The sequence below is a fragment of the Lactuca serriola genome, chromosome 9, assembly GCF_051521515.1.
Source record: "Lactuca serriola cultivar US96UC23 chromosome 9, Lser_US96UC23_V15, whole genome shotgun sequence".
Classification (NCBI taxonomy): Eukaryota; Viridiplantae; Streptophyta; class Magnoliopsida; order Asterales; family Asteraceae; genus Lactuca; species Lactuca serriola.
The window spans coordinates 57,026,390-57,037,742 of record NC_136416.1 but is presented as its reverse complement, the minus strand read 5'-3'; positions in this window follow the sequence as shown (position 1 = coordinate 57,037,742).

Genomic DNA, 11,353 nt, shown 5'->3' with positions numbered 1-11,353 from the left:
TTAGGTTGTGTTTTGACCCAACAAAAAAAGGTGATAGCATATGCGTCTCGAAAGTTGAAGGAGCATGAAAAGAACTACTCTACTCACGATTTGGAGTTGGCAGCGGTAGTTTTTGCTCTGAAAATATGGAGGCATTACCTCTATGGCACGAAGTGCAAACTTTTCACTAATCATAAGAGTCTCCAATATCTCTTTAATCAAAAGGAATTGAATATGAGTTAACGATGTTGGCTAGAGTTACTCAAGGACTACGACTGTGAGATACTTTACCATCCTGGTAAAGCTAATGTTATTGTTGATGCTCTCAATCGGAAAGTCAATGTTGAAAGAAAGAGGCCAAGAGCGTCAAGAATAGAAGCTGTCTCGACAATTGTGGAGAGTATAAAGAAAGCTCAAGGAGAAGCTTCGGAGAAGAATGACCGAAAGGAGGAACGTTTGGGTAAAACGTTAGTGTTCGGTATAAACAGTCACAAACTGAAGGTGTTCCAAGATCGGATTTGGGTACCTAATTCTAGAGGAATTAGATATCTTCTGATGGAAGAAGCTCACAAAACCATGTACTCGATTCATCCTGGCAGCACTAAAATGTATAGGGACCTGAAACCCTACTACTGGTGACCGACGATGAAGCTTGATGTTGCAAAGTATGTGGCCGAGTGTGTGACTTGTGTGAGAGTCAAGACACAACATTAGAAACTATATGGGAGTTTAGAACCTTTACTTGTGCCTATGGGTAAATAGGAAGACATCGCTATGGATTTTGTCACTAAACTACGCAGAACAAAGAATGGTCACGACATGATTTGGGTGGTTGTTGATCGATTCACTAAGAGTGCGCATTTCATAGCAGCCAAGGAGAAATGGTCTATGGATAAGCTTGCGAATTCTTACATGAAGGAAATTGTGAGGCTTCACGGTGTTCCGTTAACGATTGTGTCAGATCATGACAGCCGTTTCACCTCATGATTTTGGAAAAGTCTACAAGAGGAAATGGGTACCAAGTTGTGTTTAAGTACAACTTACCATCCACAGACTGATGGTTAGAGTGAAAGAACGATACAAACATGTGAAGATATGCTGAGAGCATGTACCTTGGAATTCCTAGGTAACTGGGATGAACATTTACCTTTGGTAGAATTTTCCTATAACAATAGTTTCCACTCGAGCATAAAGATTGCACCTTATCAAGCGTTGTACAGAAAGAAGTGCCGTACGCCGTCTTGTTGGCTTGAGGCTGGGGAAAGCAGTTTATGGGGCCCGAGATGGACCATCAAATCGCTAAAAAGTTGAAAATAATTAGAGAAAGAATGTTAGCAGTTCAGGATCGTCAAAAGAGCTATGCTGACAAGAAGCGAAGGTCGATGACTTTTGAAGTTGGTGATTTGGTTTTGCTTAAAGTCTCGTCGTGGAAGGGACTTATTGTTGGATTAGTTTCTAAGTCCATAACTATTTTGGTATGTACTTGACCCAATGGTGCATGGTCCTTTTGGGTTGCCTTCACCAAAGCAACTTGATAGGATGAATTATGAAGAGAAAGGATTAATTATGATTTATTAATATATTATGAGAATAATATATTAAAGAGAAATCATATTGTTTAATTAATATTAGTCAAGCATTAGTAAGAATTAAGTTTGTGGCTAAAAGAGATTAATTAAACTTAAGGGACTGGAATTGTAATTATAAGATAATTGCAATTGGGCTATGGATTACCTTATAATATAAGGTTGGACGAATTCTATAGGGAATCCCATTAGAAATCGTCCAAGGCTTATAAAAAAGAGGTTCATGGGTTGCTTAGGGCTTAAGCATCCAAATTAGGGTTTCCTTGTTAGATAACCCTAATAGCCTCACTATTTAAGGAACCCTTATGCCCCAAAAAACGTGGTGAACTAATTGTCTAGGGTTTCCACACGTTTTGGGTAGCCTCCTTCTCTTCTCCTCTTCATCTTTTTGCTCTTGGTGTTTGTGAGCTATTAGAGGAGTGACATTTGTGACTCTAAGCTTTCTAAAGTCAATATAAGAAGGAATTGAGATTGTTATTACTATATAACAATCAAGGTACGACCTAAACCCTTATTCATATGTTATATTGATTAGATCTAGGGTTTTAAGTCTTGGATTAAAAGCATGTACAATAGAGAAACCTAGATCCAAGCTTTAGGGTTTACATGAGCTCATAGGATGTTCTTAGGACCAAAACCCATCAGTGGTATCAGAGACTAGATTGGTTTCTATTGTATTGATGCATATTTGATCGAAATCAGCACTGAAAATCAAAAATTTTAGGTTCTGAGTGTTTGACTCGCCGAGTCACTTGGTGCACTCACCGAGTTAGGTGTACTCGACGAGTCCAAGTCCAGACTCGACGAGTCGAAACGTCTGTCAGCTAATTTTCGCGATTTTCTTCCTGTTTTGGGTTTAGATAATTACCTTAAATATGTTTTTGTTATAAAATCCGAATTTTATCAATATTTGGTGATTATCCTTACCTAAATAGAAGGTAATTGTCAAAATTTAGATAATAATTTGTTTTATTAGATAATATTTGATTATTTGTAATTTAGATTTGAATTATCTTGTATGAAAAGTTTCAATTTTCCCCTTTAGGTTTTATAGTTTAAATTTGAACTTAAAAGTTTTGTTTTGAAATTTAAATAGTTGAAACCCTAATGTTTTGAAAAGGTTTCAAAACTTGCCCTCAAGTTTTTGAATTTAAATTTTGATTAAAAGTTTAATTTGATGTATATTTAAATTCTAAACCCTAATGTTTTGAAATGTTTCAAAACTTGCCCTCAAGTTTTGGAATTTAAAAGTTGATTAAAAGTTTAATTTAGGAATGTTAAATTCTAAAACCCTAGTATTGTTTTGAAAAGTTCAAATCACACCCTTATGGTTTTATTAATTAATTAAAGTGTATAATTAAAAGAAGTTTAATAAATCCATAAAGTTTTGGTTTACAATTTAATTGAATTAAAAGTATAATTGTTAAATTTAACCACCTAGTATTTTAAAAGTGTAAAATACACCCTATACTATATATATCATTAAAAGTCTAACATTATATATATGTATGAGTAAAAGTCAGTCTTACCGTTAGTTGGTCTCATTCACGAAGCTGGTCTATAAGGGGTGTTTAAGGAAATTGCCTATAAAATGGCGATTGAATGGGTATCCACTCTTACCCACTGCACTCTTGACTAGTGGAGGGTCGTTAGCCGAACGGGTAGGATAGGACAAAACTTTCCATTATAAGTATAATGAAGTACAAAAGTAACTAAATGTTTTTCAAATTCCCAATCTTAGTTACTTAGGCAAAAGTGAATTGATGCAATTCCATGAAATTACACTTTGTACCTTTGCGAAGACGTTAGTGGAGCGTGTATGGTTTACCGGCACACTAAATGGTTCTAAGCAAAGGTAGCAAAGGGTGACTCAATGTTTGTCATAGTTCGGTGGAGCGTGTGTGGTTTACCGACACATCGAATAGGTGATCGTAACATGTGAGGGCACCATGTAGATTTGCATGGTTATTCACACCTGCTTTGTGATCCTCAGCATCCCAGTCACAAACTAGAGGGGCATATCGAGATTCAAACATGCCATTGAAATGTTTAATGAATCTCATAGGATCTAGGAGTTTTCATAGATTTAAAACTTAAATTTCTTTTTCGTTTTTCATGGTGGAAATTAGTGAATCGTCATTCACTTACCTTCAAATATTCTGCAACTAGATTACGACATCCCTTTTCTAGGTTGTAGCGTATTGTGTTGGGTCCTAGCGTTAATATCTCATTTGGGTGATTTATTAAGGACTCAATCAATCAATTAACTTGAATTTATTTTTCTCCCGTTTTGTAGATGTCAAAGTTCGGGACATCCCAGGGGGTCACCCATCCTGGTACTACTCCCGCCCAAGCACGCTTAACTGCAGAGTTCTTATGGGATCTGCTGCCCTCACGGCTTTAAAATGCGTTGTGACAAGGAAGGTATCCACACCCCTTTATAAGGAAATGTTTCGTTCTCCTTCCAAGCCGATGTGGGATCAGATCTAACCCACTTTAATTGTAACACTCATGTTTCTAGCCTAGGCATTTATATTGAGTTGATAGTCTAGGTTAACCTTTGTAACTCATTTTGAAGAAATGAAAAGCAATTATGTGAATATTATGTGAATTATGTGTTTTAGGCTTAATTATTAGGGCTTAATTAATTAAGATTAAAAATAAGCGTCAAAATTACAGTGTGAGATAAGCCCTATATCTTTACATAAAGTTGTAGTGGTCGAAACAAGGATTTCGAGGATATAAAGAATACTAAAATCCGAGTTATAACGAAGAAGTTATGACCTGTTGAAGTTTCGCGACAAAACCGGCACGGTGCTGAATGTCGTAAAAAGTGAGTTTTTGATAAACTACTTTTTAGCCTTAGTAATTTAAACGAAAGTCGTAGTATTCGTTAAACCGAGAAGTTCGATAAAAAGAACGCCCAAATCTGACTTCGTATGAGGAAGTTATGATTTTTCGAAGTTTCAGCGTAGCAGTAGACAGCTAAAAACTCGAATTTTAGATCGAGCGGTTTTTAGCCGACACAACCTAAACGAGAATTGAAGGTCTCGTCATTAGGAGCACAACGGTAAAAAGTCTGACGAAAACGGACGTCGGATGAAGAAGTTATGAATTTTTAACGGATTTCCTGTCCCGGTCTGTTAAAAATAATAATATAAAATTTAATGTCAAAATTAGCCGATGAAGTCTAAACAGAAGTTGTAGATCGTAATTTTAGATACGCGTGCATATAAAGAACGTCAAAAACGGAGCTCGTATGCGAAAGTAATGGATTTTAGAAGTTTTGGCGCGAAAACCGAGAAATTTCGCATAGTCACAATTGCCATGTCACCCTCACTTAGAAAGTGACACGTGTCCTGCTGAGTCACCTGGCTGCTGAGTCATTAGGCTGCTGAGTCATGCGAGCCACGTGTCCTCTTCTGATTCGACCGAGGAGGAGGCCCAATCCGAAGCAGCCAGCTCCCCAGCCGAAGCTTCGCCCAGCTGCCGTGTGTGTCCGAGCCTCGCATAGCCTAGCTCCGAGCCTCGCAGGTGCGCCAGCAAGCCGCGGTCCACTTAGAAGCCGACAGCGAGCCCTCGCATGTGGGAGCCAGGTGCGAGCCATGCGAGCCATGTGCGAGACCCCCCCTGCGAAGCCTCTTAGCCGTCGGATCAGGAGACTTCTCAGCCGTTGGATCAAACTTCGGACCCTATAAATAGAAGGGTACCTGCAAGGGTTTCCGGTTACTTTTGGAATTTAGCCATTTTTAGCCCCTCTCTCCATATTTTCTTCATCTAAACATCCCGCAAAGCCCCGGTATCAATTGTAAAGCCCGAAATACCCCACGAAGTGCCCGAGAAGCCCGGAAAATTTATCTTTTCGGTTTCGAAGCCCGACTTTTGCAGAGCCCGATTTCTCAATAAAACTCCCGGTTTTATTAGAAACGATCGTTTTAGGAAACGAATTGCTGCCCGATTATCATCAAATCATGTGAGTGTATAGTCACTTTCATTTTACACATAGATATGAAGTATTTACCTTATAATACGTGCTATGTGTAAATATATTAATTATTTATTTGAGGTGATTGTTGTGTTGATGTTTTATACAAGTTTTAAACTGTATAAGTATTTTTATCTACAAATATGTTGGGTAGAACATGGGTAGATTGTGATGTGTGATAAAATAAAATTGATGAGAGGCCTCGATGTGTTTTGAGATCCAGTCATCTAGCGGAGTTTGGATGATGACCACGGACTTCCTAGACAGTCCAGTGGGAAACATTAGCAGGTCCGCAACCTGTAGGTGTTAATGAACTAAGAGTGTTCATTTGCTGTACTCCATCCCCCTCATGGTTGCCTTTAGGACATGTATGGCTGAGGAAACCCCTTAGCAGTAGTGTCCATCCCGATGATATTCTTTAGGCTAGGTCCCTTGTGACAAGTTTTTAGGGACATAAAGTGAGGATAACGGGAACGGGTAATCAGGGTTATTGTTGATTGATGAACTTAGTAAGTTTATTATTATTGTGGGTTGAAAACCCTATATGCTCACCAGGCTCCCAAGCCCGACCCACTCAGCTTTTTATGTTACAGGTAGTGGACCCCGAGCATAGTCGTAGGACAACGAGTGATTTTTGGATTATAGGCCAGTAGTTGTAAATAACTGTTGAAAGGCTTATAATGTCTTGTTTATGCTTTTGATCTGTATCGGAACATGACATCCCGAGGTTTTGATATATATATGGAAAACATATACCTTCTTAATGAAGGGTTTTGATAAACTTTTATCATAGTTTGTTTGGGGACCAATTCCGCAACATCTTTTAAAAAGATTTCTCTGATTTTATTTTGAAAAGCATAAATTAAATCGGTCTTTTCTGGCCGAGAAATTAGGGGATGTCACAGTTGGTATCAGAGCATTAGTTTAAGCGAACTAAGAAATTGTAGAATTTCTAGACTTGAACTTAGAATGCTAGGTGATGATTGTGAGATGAGTGTCTACCATATTCTAGACACGAGCACTAGTTTATTTTAGGGAAGATGCCTAAAATGCCCTTATGTGCTAAATGCTATGTGTTTGCCATGTGTGCCATTATTTGTTCGGATCTATGGTCTGTTGCCGACCGAATCTGGAAACCTTATGTGTGTAGGATTCTAAGCGTATGAATACGAGATTAGAACTAACATGTAAACGTTTCGGAGTGATAAGGGAATTGACATGTCTAACAAGGATAAAGACCTAAATTCGCCTTATTCGTTATATAGATTGTAATGGCCATAACTCGTAGTAGAGCTGCAAATGCAAACGGAAACAGGGATCAACAGCCTCAACCTCAAGTAGTTGAGCAAGTACCTGTTGTAGGAGCTGCACCTGAGCCAATGACAATGGCTGGGGTACAAGCAATGATGCAAATGATGTTAGATCGCCAAATGGAGGAGACAAGGTGATTACTACAACAACGTAGGGAAGAGACTACGTTGCCTGTTGAATAGCCCGTATTGAATGAAGGGCAATCAGTAGGAGGGAACTACAGTGGGACTCTTGGTCAAGCCAACCCACCGATAGTTAGACAAAACAACCAGGATGGAGGAGTTGATGGACGCGGATGCAAATACAAAGATTTCATGGCATCCAAACCGTCGTGTCTATCTGGGAGTCCAACACCGGTGGAAGTCATGAATTGGATCTCCGAAATGGAGACAATGTTTGAAAGTTGCGAGTGCAGCAACAAACAAAAGACCGCACTTGCAATTCCTCTGTTAAAGTCTGGTGTGTTGAGCTGGTGGAAGTTACTAGCTGATTCGATGCCCAAGGGTGAAGCTAGTAAGATGTCTTGGGAAGAATTTGTGGTCCAACTGAAATTGCAGTACTGCTCTGAGTAGGATCTTCTGGAAATCAACAATGAGTTTTAGAATTTAAAGAAAGGAAAGATGAGCATTACTGAATATGCTGATAGTTTTATGGAAAAGATGAATCTAGTTCCTCATCTAGTTCCAACTGAACTCTCTAAGGTCAACAAGTTTGCCCTCGGATTACCAGCGGACTTTGGTCTGATGGTTAAGCAAGCAACCACTTTGAAAGCCGCCATCTGGGCTGCTAAGAATGTCGAGGTTCAGATCAAGGAGAAGGGTCTGGAGAGGGCATAAGTTGGTGAAAAGAGAAAATTTGAAGGAACTTTGGGTTCCAACAAGAAAAGAAAATTTTCTAAGTCCAAGAAGTTTGGAGGAGGAGGAGGTGAGGTGAGATGGTTTGAGAAGTGCAAGAGAAAGCACTCTGGGAGATGTAGTGAGGAGGTGACTTGCTACAGATGTTGAAAGACTGGGCATTATGCCAACGTGTGTCCATCCGACAAGAGGGTATGTTTTGAGTGCCATGAAGTAGGGCATGTTCTTAAAGACTGTCCAAAGAGGAAGGATGCCGCAAAGCCCAATCTACCACCAAAGCCGAAGGCGAGAGCCTTTCAGATGACACTTGAAGCTGCAAAAGAAGAAGTCGATGTCGCTTCAGGTACCTTTCTCGTAAACGAATTGCCTGCCCAAATTTTGTTTGATTCTGGAGCCAATTACTCCTTTATATCGCATGAATTTGGTAGAAAGCTAGCTTTGCCTGTAGATAAGCTAGTTAATGCCTTATTAGTCGAGATTGCTAGTGGCAAGTTTGTACCTGTTAGCCATCGTATGAAAAACATCCTCATTGACTTGGATGGGAATAAGTTCCAAGAGGAATTATTGCCTATCGAGTTAAATGGATTCGACATAGTTTTAGGAATGGATTGGCTTAGCGCCAATGATGCAGAAATACTATGTAGAAAGAAGATAGTAAAAGTAAACCCGCCAGGGAAAGAGTCGTTTATGGTGTACGGAGACAAACGCAGAGTAAACTCTGGAATCATTTCCCTAATGAAAGCCAGAAAGTGTTTGGCCAAGGGATGTACATCATATCTAGCGTTCGTGATCGATGCCAAGATGGAAAAGAAGGAGGTGCAGAATATTCCGGTGGTGTGTGATTATCCGGAAGTCTTTCCTGAAGATCTTCATGGATTGCCCCCTGATCGACAAGTAGAATTTCGTATCGACTTGTTACCAGGAACGACGCCGATAGCGAAAGCACCTTATCGATTAGCGCCAACCGAAATGAAAGAACTTATGACACAACTTCAGGAGTTATTGGACAAAGGTTTCATTCGACCTAGTTCATCACCCTGGAGAGCCCCTGTGTTATTTGTAAAGAAGAAAGACGGAAGCATGAGAATGTGCATCGATTACAGAGAGCTGAACAAAGTGACGATAAAGAATAAGTACCTGTTGCCAAGGATCGATGACTTGTTCGACCAGTTGCAGGGTTCGAGCTATTTCTCGAAGATCGATCTTAGGTCGGGATACCATCAACTAAAGGTGAGAGAGCAGGATATCGAAAAGACTGCTTTTAGAACGAGATATGGACACTATGAATTTTTGGTTATGTCGTTCGGACTAACCAATGCCCCAGCAGCTTTCATGGATTTGATGAATAGGGTTTGTAAACCATTCTTAGATAAATCTGTGATAGTATTCATAGACGATATCTTGATTTATTCGAAAAGCAAGCAGGAGCATGAAAAGCATCTGCGTGAAGTGCTAGAAGTCCTGAAAAAGGAGAAGTTGTATGCAAAGTTCTCCAAGTGTGAATTTTGGATTCAAGAAGTCCAATTTTTAGGTCATGTGGTTAACCAAGAAGGAATAATGGTTGACCCAGCAAAGATTGAAGCTGTAATGAAGTGGGAACAACCAAAAAGTCCTACTGAGATTAGAAGCTTTTTAGGATTAGCTGGATATTACCGAAGGTTTATCCAAGGCTTTTCTTCGATTGCTACTCCATTAACAGCTTTGACCCACAAAGGAGCCACTTATGCTTGGAATGAGAAGCATAAGGAAGCCTTTGAGAAGTTGAAGAAGAGATTATGTGAAGCACCGATTCTTTCATTTCTTGAAGGAGTTGATGACTTTGCAGTTTATAGCGATGCATCCGGAGTTGGGTTAGGTTGTGTTCTGACCCAAAGGGATAAAGTGATCGCGTATGCATCGAGGCAATTGAAGGAACATGAAAAGAACTACCCCACTCATGATCTGGAGTTGGCAGCGGTAGTATTCGCCCTAAAGATATGGAGGCATTATCTTTATGGCACAAAGTGTAAACTTTTCACTGATCATAAGAGTCTCCAATATCTCTTTAATCAGAAGGAATTGAACATGAGGCAACGACGCTGGCTAGAGTTACTCAAGGACTACGACTGTGAGATACTTTACCACCCTGGTAAAGCAAATGTTGTTGCCGATGCTCTCAGTTGGAAGGTAAACCTTGAAAAGAAAAGGCCAAGAGCGTTGAGAATTGAAGTTGTCTCGACAATTGTGGAAAGTATAAAGAAAGCTCAAGAGGAAGCTTTAGAGAAAAATGACCAAAAGGAAGAACGTTTGGGCAAAACGTTAGTGTTCGGTACAAACAACCAAGGGTTGAAGGTATTTCAAGATAGAATTTGGGTACCTAAGACGGGCGGAATAAGAGATCTTCTGATGGAAGAAGCTCACAAGACCATGTACTCAATTCATCCCGGCAGTACAAAAATGTATAGGGATCTAAAACCCTATTATTGGTGGCCGACGATGAAGCTCGATGTTGCTAAGTATGTGGCTGAATGTGTAACTTGTGCTAGGGTTAAGGCACAACATCAGAAACCGTATGGGAGTTTAGAACCTTTACCCATACCCATGGGTAAATGGGAAGACGTCACCATGGATTTTGTGACTAAACTGCCCAGAACAAGGAACGGTCACGACATGATTTGGGTGGTCGTTGATCGCTTCACTAAGAGTGCGCATTTCATAGAAGCCAAAGAGAAGTGGTCTATGGATAAACTTGCGAATTCTTATGTGAAGGAAATTGTGAGGCTTCACGGTGTTCCGTTAACGATTGTGTCCGATCGTGACAGCCGTTTTACCTCAAGGTTTTGGAGGAGTCTACAAGAGGAATTGGGTACCAAGTTGTGTTTGAGTACAGCTTACCATCCGCAAACCGATGGTCAGAGCGAGCGAACGATTCAAACATTGGAGGATATGCTGAGAGCATGTACCATAGAATTCCAAGGTAACTGGGATGAACACTTACCTTTAGTAGAATTCTCCTATAATAATAGTTTCCACTCAAGCATTAAGATGGCACCTTATCACGCTTTGTATGGGGAGAAGTGTCGAATGCCATCATGTTGGCTAGAAGCTGGGGAAAAGCAGTTTATGGGACCTGAAATAGTCCATGAGACTGCTGAAAAGTTGAAAGTGATAAGGGAAAGGATGTTAGCTGCTCAAGATCGACAAAAGAGTTATGCTGACAAGAAAAGACAACCGATATCCTTCGATGTTGGCGATTCGGTTTTACTTAAAGTCTCGCCGTGGAAGGGACTTATAAGATTTGGGAAACGAGGGAAGTTGAGTCCAAGGTTTATTGGACCATTTAAAGTTCTTCAGAGGATCGGGAATCAAGCTTACAAGCTAGAGTTACCGGAAGAACTGGAAGGTATTCATAACACCTTTCATGTGTGTTACTTGAGAAAGTTCACAGGAGATGTGCCCGACATAATTCCGATTTCTGAGTTAAGGTTGGATGAAAACAAGAGGTTGATCGAAGAACCTGAGGCAATCGTTGACCGTAAGACTATGAAGTTACGACGCAAGATGGTCGATTTAGTGCTTGTGCGCTGGAAACATACGAATGGACCAAATCTCACTTGGGAAACGGAGAGTGACATGATGAGTCGCTACCCGCAGTTGTT